Source organism: Gnatocerus cornutus, unplaced genomic scaffold (genome assembly GCF_029298725.1).
Source record: "Gnatocerus cornutus isolate USDA-ARS CGAHR unplaced genomic scaffold, icGnaCorn1.1 ctg00000233.1, whole genome shotgun sequence".
NCBI classification, from domain to species: domain Eukaryota; kingdom Metazoa; phylum Arthropoda; class Insecta; order Coleoptera; family Tenebrionidae; genus Gnatocerus; species Gnatocerus cornutus.
The window spans coordinates 26604-40031 of NW_028275554.1; the positions used below are offsets into that span (position 1 = coordinate 26604).

The following is a 13428-nucleotide window of genomic DNA, read 5'->3' on the forward strand; positions in this document are numbered from 1 at the left end:
GGAGGCGGCGTGCCCAAGCTGGAAGCACTTGGTACACTGAAGAGGAGCGGGTTTTTGGGGGGCTTTGGAAGGCTCGCACTGATAGCGCTTACCGAAAAGGATGATTCCTTCCTTGAGGAGGAAGTCAACTGTGGAGGTGGAGGTTGTTAGGACACGGAGAAGATTACAAAAGTTGCCCGTCTGTCTGGAACGGATGCGCCAGACATTAGAGCATTGGAGATGGAGGTCACGGATGGCGTTTAAGACTTCATCGTTGTCGATGTCGTCCTGGATGTCTTTAATGACGATTGACATTTGCGGAATTTTGGGGGCATTTGGGGGGGCTGGTTGTGCTGAAAGCTTTCGGTGCACTTGCACGATTGAAATGGTCGGGCAGGCGGTGGCAGTGCAGAGATGGGATTGAAAGTTTGCCGGAAGGGCTTTGGTGGTAACTAGGAGCGCTGTGCGGTTCCAGTTAACCACAAGTTTGGAAATGTCCTTGACAAGCAGGGACGTTGTGAGGAGTCCGTAGAAGGTTTTTTGTGTGGAGAAAGCCTGAGGGATGTTTCGGATTGTGTACCTGAAGGGGTACACATTTTGGGAGGATGTCATTATTATGGAGTTATTAGAAGAGAACGAGAATGCTCTCTCCCGAGGAGGAGAGTTGGGTGGGGTTGGGGTCTTGTTTCCGGTAAAATCAGACTTACCGGATGACGCAGTTTGATGGTTTGATGAGCTTGCACCACTGGCACTTGCACCACTGGCACTTGAACTCGAGGTTGCACTTTTCACGGCGCGAGGACGAAGGTTGTGAGTACTCATCGACGGAGCGCGATGATGCGTACTCAGAGAACACTTCAAGAATGCCGAACGCGGCGAAGGCTAGAAATTTATATGGTCGGTACAGCGCCATCTCGTTAGGGCAATGGTCGAACGACGAACTAAGGCGGAGCGCCTGTTTGTCGCTCGCTCGTTATAAATAGAGGGATTTTAGGTGTGCGGCGTTTTAGATCGAGTATACTCGTCGTAACGTGCACGTCGTGTCTGTCTCGTTTTCTGTTTTTAAACGTTTTTTTAACTCGACGACTAGAAGAGAATGCCACCCAAGACCAGCGGTAAGGCGGCCAAGAAGGCCGGAAAAGCTCAAAAGAACATCTCGAAGAGCGACAAGAAAAAGAAGCGCAGGAGGAAGGAGAGTTACGCCATCTACATTTACAAGGTGTTGAAGCAGGTCCATCCCGATACCGGTATCTCCAGCAAGGCTATGTCTATCATGAACAGTTTCGTGAACGACATCTTCGAACGTATAGCTGCTGAAGCCAGTCGCCTCGCTCATTACAACAAACGTTCGACCATAACCAGCAGGGAGATCCAGACGGCGGTGCGTCTTCTTTTGCCCGGTGAATTGGCGAAGCACGCCGTTTCTGAAGGAACCAAGGCCGTCACCAAATACACCAGTTCAAAATAAATCCTCCTCGAGCAGCTTGGAAGTTGGTTGGAAAAAAAAGAAAAAAAATCGGTTCTTTTCAGAACCACAAATTCAACTCGAACGAATTAAAAATTTTCGTCTTCATACTATATAAGTTCATGAGAGAAAATATAAATAGTGAAAAATATATTTAAAAAAAGTTTGACATCAGAAATGTTAATAAAAAAAGAAAAGAGTAGAGACAACGGCACGCGGTGTTCCCAAGCGGTCACCCATCCAAGTACTGACCGCGCCCGACGTTGCTTGACTTCGGTGATCGGACGAGAACCAAATTCAAATTCAACAGGATTTTTATTCGGTTGAAGTTACGCATGCAATCACTAAGATAATACATATCACACTTAAGATTAACTTATGCTAATGTGTGGCGCTGATGCCTTAACCTAGCCTACATTTATTATACAATCTAAGATATTACATTTATTTTATGGCTCACCGGCAACCTTGGTTGCATACATTTGTGGTGTTTAGCCTACTTATCGGTTACCTTAATTTAGGGAAAATGAAATTTTAGTAAAAACCCTAACCTTATTATCTACTATGTACAAAGGATATTTAAAAAACTATTTACAGTGTTGACCTCAAAGAGGTCTTGGGACTTCCGGTCCGGTTTCTGTTTCCAGGGAGCTCCTGGGCTCCTGGTGCGGTATGGTCTAGTGGTGAGGTTCCAGGGGGCTCCTGGACTCCTGTTCCGATATGGTCAGTGGCTGGTCGATTGCCGTTTACGGTTCTTCTTCCGCTGCCTTTTGCCTGTAACAAAATTCAGCGGATTATCCGGTCTAGATTGGGGACACCCGAGTGCGGGAACTTGTGAGTTCCTGCTGGGTGTTTGAGGGATTGTTTGAGAAGAGGTACGTGCCGCACCTGCTTCTCGTAGAATTTATCGGAAAGGGAATGGATGTAATGGTGTAGGAGTGGAAGATTCGCGTCCTGATGAAGTTGACGGAGCGGAGTGTATCTGTCTGCGTTAAGAGCAAGTCTTAAGCATTTATTTTGAAATCTTTGCAAAGGAATTAGTGGAGTGTGTGGTTTGTGCCGGTAGATGGGCGCTGCGTATGTTATGATGGGGCGTAAGATGCATTTGTACAGAAGCAACTTATTTTTCGTGTTTAGATAGTTGTTTTTGACCAACAATGGGTACAATTGCTTGAGGACGGCTTCACCTTTTTGTCTCGTTTTCTTTATGTGTTCATTTAGGTTTAGCCTTTTGTCTAGGGTGACTCCTAGATATTTCACAGAGTTCTTAATTTCAATTTCACTGTCCCCTACCTTTAGTTTTTTATTGATCTTTAGCCCGGTGAATCTTTTTGCAAAAATGACCGTTTCCGTTTTGTCCGCGTTGAGTTTAATCTTCCATTTCGCGTAGAATTTCTCGAGTTGATTAATGTGGATCTGAACTTGTTTGAGTGCGACCTGACCCGAATGAGACTTAGCGTAGATGGCGGTGTCGTCCGCGTACAAAGCTAAATTGGTTTGTGCGAATTTAGTGATGTCATGAATGTAAATATTAAATAGTATTGGCCCAAGCACTGAGCCTTGTGGGACTCCCGCATTTATTGATTTCATTTCCGACTTTTCGCCTTCTACCTTTACTCTGAACTTTCTCTCTGTTAAGTACGAGTTTATTAATTTAGTAATGTGCGTCGGGAACTTCAATTGAATCATTTTGTAAATTAGTCCTTTTGTCCAGACTTTATCAAATGCTTTTTCAATATCAAGACATGTCATTGCTGTTATGCTTTTCGTGTTGTAATTATTGGTTATGTCATTTATTAGTCTGAGGACTTGCTGTGTGGTATTATGTCGTTCCCGAAAACCAAATTGCTCTGGCGGTAAAATTTTGTTTTCTTTAATGTGCTTATTAATTCGTTTTTGGATTACCTTTTCCGCAACTTTTGATATTGTTGGTAGAAGGCTAATTGGTCTGTATGCGTTTGGTGCATTGGGGTTTTTCCCCGGTTTCAAAATGGGGATGACATCTGCTACTTTAAGTTTTTCCGGGAAGATACAAAGATTAAGCATGGCATTTATTATATTCGTTAGTTGTTTTACAGCTTTCGCTGTAAGATTTTTCAGTATTCTGTTTTCTATGCCGTCATTTCCCGGGGCTTTGTTATTCGGTAAAGTGCTTATGATTTTTGCGATTTCTGTGGGTTTGACGGCCGTAGGCGCGTCTATCTGGGAATTGTCACTATTGAAAGAGTTTACTGTTTCAATTATTTCTGTTTGTTCGGGTGTGTTGTGATTATCACTTGTGTGGATCGTTTCATAATATGTTGCCAGTGTGTTTGCTTTTTCCACATTATTAAATGCTGTGTTGTTATTGGATTTAAGGATAGAGATGGGGGTAAATCGTCTTTTGAGAGCTTTTGTCATTTTCCATAGAGAATTATCGTGCGGATTTAATTTGCCAAGTTTTGTTTCCCATTTGTTCTGTCTGAATTCTTTTATTTCTTGTTTAATTTCTCTGGTTAATTCAGATGCTTGGTTTTTGAAAAATGGGTCTCGTGTTCTTTGGTACAGTTTTCTGATTCGGTTCTTGAGTTTTATTTTCTCTATGGTTGCTTTCGGAATTTCGTCTCGAAAAGGATTTATTGTTTTCGTCGTCGTGACTTGGTCTTTGGCCTTCTGGATGGCCTTAATGAACAGTTCAATCTGTTTATCAAGATCATCTTTCGTGCCAATGATTTCCGTCAGTTCAACATGTCTGTCAAGGGTTTTGCGGAAGAGGGGCCAGTTGGTTTGTTTATAGGAATTGATTTGGATTGTTTTGTCTTTGATTGTCATGTCAGGAATCTCAAGAATCACAGGATTGTGATCCGAGTTGAGTGCGGTCACTGATCTGGGTTCTGAGATTACCATGTTTTTCGTGATTGTCAAGTCAATGTAGGTAGGTGTCATGCCGTTAATTGGGAAATGAGTTGGATCAGCAGTTCTGTTAATTATCAAGCTTGTGTTTTCTACGTAATTGTAGAGCCTGAACCCGTTACTATTGTTTGCGTGACAACCCCAGCTTGTGTGTCTCGCATTGAAGTCCCCGAGAATTAATTGCTTTCTTCCCAGATTATTAATTATGTCTAAATCCGCGTCCCTAATTGAGTTGATTGGTCGGTTGTAAACTGATGTTATGAAAATGTTGTTCTCGATCTTAATCGTTAGGGTTTCGAGGAATCTTACATTTGGGGTGGGAATGTGTTCAAAGGGGACGTCATTACGGATTAGGAGAGCAACCCCACCTCCCCTAATGACATCCGTTCTGTCCTTTCTGAGAACCGTGTAATTGGTGAGTTTAAGCCGATCTTTACTTTTGAGACGCGTTTCGCTAATTGCCATAATGTGAATTCCACCATTTTTAATAAAGTTCAATAATTCCGCAGCTTTTTCATGCAGACCGTTTGCGTTCCAGTGAACTATCGTCAATTTACAGCTCATAGCCAGCGTCTCCCATTTTGGATAGAACGTCTATGCAGACGAACAGCTTTTCTTGTTGAGACTGGCATTTTTCAAGTGCATTGTTCAGTTCTTTAAGTATTATGAGCAAATTTTTCATATTTACATTTTTGTTCAGCCTGGAAATTTCGGCGTTTATTTTACAAAATTCTGTCATGCTGCTTGTTTCTGGAATTTTCGTTTTGGTTGGTGTTTGCCTTGTTAAAATTGGCGAATTTGCTGCGCTCGTTGAAGGCGTCGGCAGAGGCGGAAATGATTTATCGGTAAAAACAATGGACTCACCTGTTGGTTTCTTTGGCTGGGTCCACGGATTGACCTTTGGGATCGGCGCGGGGGCTAATTTAGCCCTCTTGTTGGCGACCTTCTGACGTCTTTCTTCTTGGAGTTCCTCGATGCGGGTTACCTTGGCGATGTAGACCTCGCACGTGGTTTGCGAGGCAGCGTGTCCTTGTTTCCCGCAGTTGGCACATTTGGGAATGTACGTCGGGTCGGGCTTATGGGGGCAGTCGCGGGTCCAGTGGTACTGAGAGCATCTTACGCACGTCGGTTCGAGGTTGCAGTTCCTCGTGCCGTGGCCCCATGCCTGGCACCGGTGACACTGTGTCATCTTCTTCTTATTGAGGTATTTCTCGAAACGCACCCTGACGTTGAGAATCGCCCGACACTTTTTGTTCAGTGACTCGACAGTCTCGCTGTCGGCCACTGTTACGATGTAATGGGGCCTCTTGGTGTTGGGCCCCATTTTTCTCACATTGGTAGCTTCAATCTTGCAGCTCTTGAGCTCTGCAAGAACGGATTCGGGCTCAGGGTTGTTGTCCAGCCCCTTGATTACAAACGTTGACGTTTTGAGTCCTTTTGGGGTGAACGTGTGGAATTCCACTTTTCCTGCCGTGAGTTTGTTTTTCATCGTCGTGTGGATGTCTGTCGTGTTGGGGTACACAAGGGTTTTCTCCCTTGTGTAACGCACTTGGTAACCGTTGTCGCAATCGGCGAACAATTCTCTGAGACGGTTGTGCGTTATGTTCCGGCCGTGGATGATGATCGGCGGCGGTCTCCTTTCGTTCGCGGTCGCGGTGGTTTTTGTCCTGGAGGATGTTTCCTCCGTCTCCATGTTGTCTTCTTCATCCTCTTCATCAGAAGAGATTGGTTGAAATCGGTTAGCGTCGATTGGTACTGGCACGTACCTCACCTTTTGTTTCACTTTTTTCACCGTTTTCTTCGGCTTCAGCCAGTTGAGGCTCGAACTGGCCATGTTTTCGGTGGTCAGTGCAGGCTTAACCAGCCTGCGCTGTATCGAACTTGGTTTAATTCCTCTTGTTGTTAAAACAACAATTGGGACACGATTCACTTTGTTCAAGGCACGTGGCACTTTGCACTGTGGTCACAACTTAAACACTGAGAGGGGGAGCTCTCTATCGCACGTCCGTTCGCTACGAGCGCTCGGACAAGACTGGGGGACGAGAACCGGTAGTTTTCAACGTGGTATGGTCGTTGCCTGGTAAAATTTTCCAAGATGGTACGTTGACGATTTTTTGTGATTGTTCGATCGTTTGGATGTGACATTTTTCGATGGTACACATGTCAGAAAATGTACAAGATTTAAAAGAAGAAAAAAAAAAAATTTTTTTTTGCGAGTCGTTTTTTAGTTTTTTTTTTGCGACAAAATGACGAAAAAAAAAAACTCGTATGAGGCGTTAAATTAAATTGTTCGTTTGACGATCTCAACGAGTCACTTGCGATTAACGTAATTTAAAATTTGAGAACTTACTTACTCACTTGCTTGCTTAGATGGAAATAGCACCCACTTGAAGTAAACGCCGACACGGACCGGAGATGAATAAACTCCGAACGGACGGGGTTAATTCATGAACTGACCGTAGTACGGTCGAAGGTTCGCCGCCGCCGCTACCTGCTTTCTTTCTTAGAACTGATAACAGAGTTGGTTTCTTTGTCTGTTCATTCATCGAAATTCCCACCACTCTGGCCGGGCCGGGCGGGGTGGGTGTGTGTTGTTTCATGATTTGTTCTCTTCTCGATTTATTCTTTTTCCGACGTCGTTCGATTCATAGAGATGTTTTCGTCGAAAGTGTGGTCGCGTTTACATTGCATTAAAATTTAATTTGTTCCAGTGCGACGATGAAACAAGAAAAAAGTTTCAAGTAAGTACGCACGCACGCACACCTACATATTTCATTTTTTAAATCTTTCGACGTTCGTAGTTTCTGCTCGAAATGTCGACTAATAGTAGGGAATGTTTTGTTGATTTGTTTGTTTTTCGTTTTTGAGAAGAACAAATGAAAATTTCGTTGGATTTCTGTCGACCGACGACCGACTGAAAATCCGCCGACATCGACGTAGTTTTATTTAGAGTGTCTGAAAAATGCAAACAATGCAAGATTTCCGTATTTTTGTTGGTTTGTGGTGTTTGGGGAGTTTTTTTTATGATTATAAAATGGTTTCGTCGAGAAAAATTGCTTCTTTCGCAATGAATTGGCAAGAAAAATTAAAAAACTCGTCCGTTCCCGTCGCTGGATGTTCGACGGTGGTCCGTCTGATTTTCCCTTTATTTTCGTAAAATTGACGAGAATTTCGCCGTCAAAACTGTTTTCGGTGATGTTTCGATGATGGGATTTCGTCGTGTGAGGTAATTTTTGAGGAAAAAATGTCGATTTTGCGAAAAAAGTCGTTCGAAAAGTCCGTTCGTCGTACAAATTCGTTTCTCATGGTCGAGTCCGAAATTGACATCGTTTTTTTTCCGACCTGTTCGTCAAGATCGTTTTCAAAAATCAACTCCTACGAAAGGCGAAGGTTTTATCTTCGTTCTTGAAAAAATTCGACCTTCTCGGACGTCATCTTCGACCGTTTGTGAATTTTTTTCCTACACTCTGCAGGTTCGTCGGTCGTCGCTCCGATCCGTGCTGCGTCTCTTTGCGAGGCGATTTTCGAAAAGATCGCACGTACTTTTCGACCGATTCGTTCGTGAAACTTGTAGAGGATGCTTCCAAGTTTGTCTGGTCGAAAGCGGAACTTTCCTGTTATTCGTGGAAAACGCGTAACGTCGGCGTCGAACTTGGATGTCATCTCCTTGTTTCGGAGGGTCTTTGTTCGAGTCGACGATCGATCGGTCCTTGTTCGCTTTTGGAGGTCGGCTGGTCGTCCGGGAAAACTTGAGGTTATTCAGGAGGCCATCGCCGACCGAATCGCTCATGTTCCCGCACCCGGAGGCGGTGATCTTCGCGTAAAGAGAACGATGCCATCACGCGAAAGCTGTATTCGAGGCCCACTGAATTTTCTAACTCGACGAGAAGGCTCTCGTTTAGTCCGCGGTCCGCGCGTTTTCGAACGCGCCAACACTTTGACTTTGGCGCCCAATTCGTTCTGTAAAGTTCATTCGTTCTTTCACCGAAGAATAAGCCTACCTATAATAAAAAGAAAAAAACGCGCGCGCGATAGACGAAAATATGGCCGACGTAGAAAATCAAGCAGCTTCGACGGTCGCCGGTGCCACTTCCGGCTCCTCACCGGTGAAGAAGGAGAAGAAGCCCAAAAATCCGAGAAGCAAACCTTCTCATCCGCCCACTTCGGAGATGGTCACCAACGCCATCAAAGGCTTGAAGGAACGCGGCGGTTCTTCGTTGCAGGCGATCAAGAAATATGTCGCGGCCAACTACAAAGTCGACGCGGAAAAATTTGCGCCTTTCATCAAGAAGTACCTTAAGGGCGCCGTCGCATCCGGTTCGTTGGTCCAAACCAAAGGAAAAGGAGCTTCCGGTTCGTTCAAGTTGGCTTCTGCCGTCACCGGTGCAGCTAAGGCTCCGTCCGCCACGAAAAAGAGATCTGCCGCTGCGACCGCGTCGTCATCGGCGAAATCCAAGAAGACGGGCGTTGCTAAACGTTCCGTCGCGTCAGCGCCGACGTCCGCCGAAAAAGGATCCGCCTCAAAAGCCGGTAAGAAGGCCGCCCCCGCCGCTTCGGCCAAGTCTAAGAAAACTGCCGCCGAAAAGAAGAGCGTCGCCGTATCGAAGGCTAGAAAGGCTGCGTCCGCTCCCGAAAAGAAAGCCAGCGCCGCCTCCAGATCGCCCGTCAAACCCAAGACGCCATCGAAAGCGAAGAAATCCAACAAGGCCGGTCCAACCAAGAAACCGAAAGCGCCGAAACCGAAAACGGCCAAAGCCGTCACCGTCAAAGCGAAAAAAACCGCTTCACCCAAGAGAAAGAAGTGAAAAGTCGACGACGATGATTTAATTTTTTCAACGACGACGACGTCCTGGTGGTTTCGGGAACGTGCTCCGATCGTATATATCGACGTAGGGGCACCATCGATACAAATAAATGGCCCTTTTCAGGGCCACAATTATTTTCAAGAAACGAACGAAAGATTCGCTTGGACAATGCACATTCTGTTGAGGAGATACATACTTTCATTTGATTTTCTTGTCTATTCATTTGACTGTCGAAACAGTGTTATTACAAAGAATGATAAACTTTATTATATAATAATGTTTCAAATAGTCTCAGTTAAAAGAAAATTTAATGTGAAAGAAAAAAGCAAAAGTTTATCGTTTTATGTAAGTACGAATTTTGTGAATAAATCACATAACCTAACTTTTTTTTTTTTTTTTTTTTTTTTTCAATCTCAAAAAGTTGCATGCGCGAACGATAAATTTTCAATTCGTTGGAAAATAATTGTGGTTCTGAAAAGAACCGATTTTTTTTTTCTTCTTTTAACACCTTCGAAGATGAAGAATTTGTTAATTCTAGATGGTCGGATCGGATGGATGGATGGATGGATGGAGGAAATTTAAGCCCTCTCGCCACGAATGCGTCTCGCCAATTGGATGTCTTTCGGCATGATGGTGACACGTTTGGCGTGGATGGCGCACAAGTTGGTGTCTTCGAAGAGGCCGACGAGATAAGCCTCGCTGGCTTCTTGAAGTGCCATCACGGCCGAACTTTGGAAACGGAGATCGGTCTTGAAATCTTGGGCGATCTCTCGGACGAGACGTTGGAAAGGCAGCTTGCGGATCAAAAGTTCAGTGCTCTTTTGATAACGACGAATCTCACGAAGGGCGACCGTACCGGGCCTGTAACGGTGAGGTTTCTTGACACCTCCGGTGGCGGGAGCGCTTTTTCTGGCCGCCTTCGTGGCCAACTGTTTTCTAGGTGCCTTGCCACCGGTAGATTTACGAGCCGTCTGTTTAGTTCTCGCCATCTCGGATATCGGATGAATCAAATGAAAAGAATTAACGTAGGTAGTGGCTTGCTTGCTTGCTTCGACCGAACGACCGACCGTACGTACGAACGTTCGAAAGTCAACTGAAAATTTTCGTCGCGCCAACGGCCGTTTTATAAACTCGATGAGTCATACGGCGACGCCATTGGTGGATTCGTTTTTAACGCGAGGTGGAGCTGCCGTAACTTATAAATAGTCCCGCGGAATGAAATTTTGACGTTAGTTCCATAACGAACTTGGTCGAAGCTACGTCGTTTTGTACGAAGAATTTCCTAATTTTATCAAGATGACCGGTCGTGGTAAAGGTGGCAAAGGATTGGGAAAAGGTGGCGCCAAACGTCATCGCAAAGTTCTACGCGATAACATCCAAGGTATAACGAAACCGGCGATCAGAAGATTGGCTCGTCGTGGTGGTGTGAAACGTATTTCCGGTCTCATCTACGAAGAAACCAGAGGTGTGTTGAAGGTCTTCCTCGAGAACGTCATCCGTGACGCCGTAACTTACACCGAACACGCAAAACGTAAGACCGTCACCGCCATGGACGTCGTCTACGCCCTGAAACGTCAAGGTCGTACCCTTTACGGTTTCGGCGGTTAATTTTATCATTTTATGACGTGTATCCGCATCCTCAGAGGAATAACAACAAACCCCCCGCAGGCAAGCAAACAAACAAACAAAAAAAAACGGTTCTTTTCAGAACCACAAAATAAATCAAACGAATTAAATATGTTGCTCAATTGTGTGTTTGTCTTCAAATCGAAATGAAAATCGTACGGAGTGAGTGATCATTTTAATTTGTGATCCAGGCGGCGACTTTGACAATTTTGACAGCAGTTTTAGGTTAGAATGACCATCGTTAAAAGAACGTTTTTGCCACGAAGAGTATATTTGAGGTTATGTCCAATATGGGGTAGAGTTACTCTCCTCAGACGTGACTTGAAACAAAATCTCATAGCAAATAAAACGATTGATTGTAGTATTACGGCTCACCGCTGACGACTGCTGCTGCAAGAAATTATCGAGACGGAGAGCACGTATAGGCGACCGGTGTGTGTGTGTATGTTCTTAACAGATTAATGTGCGAAATGTGAAGAAATTTACGACGAATCGGAATGTTTCTTGAATTAGATAATCAATAAATTATTATAGATAGAGTTGTCGAGTTCGTGCTTTAGTCGGGCATTGAATTTTTCTAAAAATTACGATGAAAAGTCGTAAAAATCATCTTTCTTGGTTGAATGTAATCGAAAATCTTCCGTTCAGTCTACGCTCGTATAATGAATTAATTGATCGGTTTAACTTTAAAATATCTAAAAGACTTTTTAACATGATTCTCATAGGTTGTTGTATTTTGGCGAAAAAATCAATTCGTTCGAGTTGAATTTTTGGCCCTGAGAAGGGCCGATGTGAAGATGGTTTTTATAAAAGTTTTTGTTTTTCGTTCGAGATGACGGCGGCGAAGAATTAAATTTAAGGCTTCTTTTCGGTCTTCTTGGGCAACAACACCGCCTGGATGTTGGGCAAGACACCGCCTTGGGCGATGGTAACGCCGGAAAGGAGCTTGTTTAACTCCTCGTCGTTCCTTATAGCCAATTGAAGATGTCTCGGAATGATACGGGTTTTCTTGTTATCTCTGGCGGCGTTTCCTGCCAATTCGAGAACTTCGGCGGCTAGATATTCCATTACGGCCGCCAAATAAACGGGAGCACCTGCACCCACTCTTTCGGCGTAGTTTCCTTTACGCAGAAGACGATGAATTCTGCCGACGGGAAACTGAAGTCCGGCACGACTGGAACGAGACTTCGCCTTTCCCTTCACTTTACCTCCTTTTCCTCTTCCGGACATGTTGTTATACGATATAAACAGCAAAACACCTACTGCGACTGACACGAAGCGCACTGACAAACGTACGGCTTGAAATAAATGCCGAACGCGGCGAAGGCTAGAAATTTATATGGTCGGTACAGCGCCATCTCGTTAGGGCAATGGTCGAACGACGAACTAAGGCGGAGCGCCTGTTTGTCGCTCGCTCGTTATAAATAGAGGGATTTTAGGTGTGCGGCGTTTTAGATCGAGTATACTCGTCGTAACGTGCACGTCGTGTCTGTCTCGTTTTCTGTTTTTAAACGTTTTTTTAACTCGACGACTAGAAGAGAATGCCACCCAAGACCAGCGGTAAGGCGGCCAAGAAGGCCGGAAAAGCTCAAAAGAACATCTCGAAGAGCGACAAGAAAAAGAAGCGCAGGAGGAAGGAGAGTTACGCCATCTACATTTACAAGGTGTTGAAGCAGGTCCATCCCGATACCGGTATCTCCAGCAAGGCTATGTCTATCATGAACAGTTTCGTGAACGACATCTTCGAACGTATAGCTGCTGAAGCCAGTCGCCTCGCTCATTACAACAAACGTTCGACCATAACCAGCAGGGAGATCCAGACGGCGGTGCGTCTTCTTTTGCCCGGTGAATTGGCGAAGCACGCCGTTTCTGAAGGAACCAAGGCCGTCACCAAATACACCAGTTCAAAATAAATCCTCCTCGAGCAGCTTGGAAGTTGGTTGGAAAAAAAAGAAAAAAAATCGGTTCTTTTCAGAACCACAAATTCAACTCGAACGAATTAAAAATTTTCGTCTTCATACTATATAAGTTCCTGAGAGAAAATATAAATAGTGAAAAATATATTTAAAAAAAGTTTGACATCAGAAATGTTAATAAAAAAAGAAAAGAGTAGAGACAACGGCACGCGGTGTTCCCAAGCGGTCACCCATCCAAGTACTGACCGCGCCCGACGTTGCTTGACTTCGGTGATCGGACGAGAACCGGTAGTTTTCAACGTGGTATGGTCGTTGCCTGGTAAAATTTTCCAAGATGGTACGTTGACGATTTTTTGTGATTGTTCGATCGTTTGGATGTGACATTTTTCGATGGTACACATGTCAGAAAATGTACAAGATTTAAAAGAAGAAAAAAAAAAAATTTTTTTTTGCGAGTCGTTTTTTAGTTTTTTTTTTGCGACAAAATGACGAAAAAAAAAAACTCGTATGAGGCGTTAAATTAAATTGTTCGTTTGACGATCTCAACGAGTCACTTGCGATTAACGTAATTTAAAATTTGAGAACTTACTTACTCACTTGCTTGCTTAGATGGAAATAGCACCCACTTGAAGTAAACGCCGACACGGACCGGAGATGAATAAACTCCGAACGGACGGGGTTAATTCATGAACTGACCGTAGTACGGTCGAAGGTTCGCCGCCGCCGCTACCTGCTTTCTTTCTTA

At 44.3% G+C, this 13428-nt stretch overlaps 1 non-coding gene across 1 annotated transcript; it reads right to left on the reverse strand.

Annotated features, from left to right (window-relative positions):
• Positions 1-12880: 12880 nt before the first annotated feature.
• On the reverse strand, positions 12881-13000 carry LOC148165725 (5S ribosomal RNA). The gene has a single exon (XR_015771228.1). It is a non-coding gene; the product is annotated as a 5S ribosomal RNA (ribosomal RNA).
• Between the last annotated feature and the right edge of the window lie 428 nt (positions 13001-13428).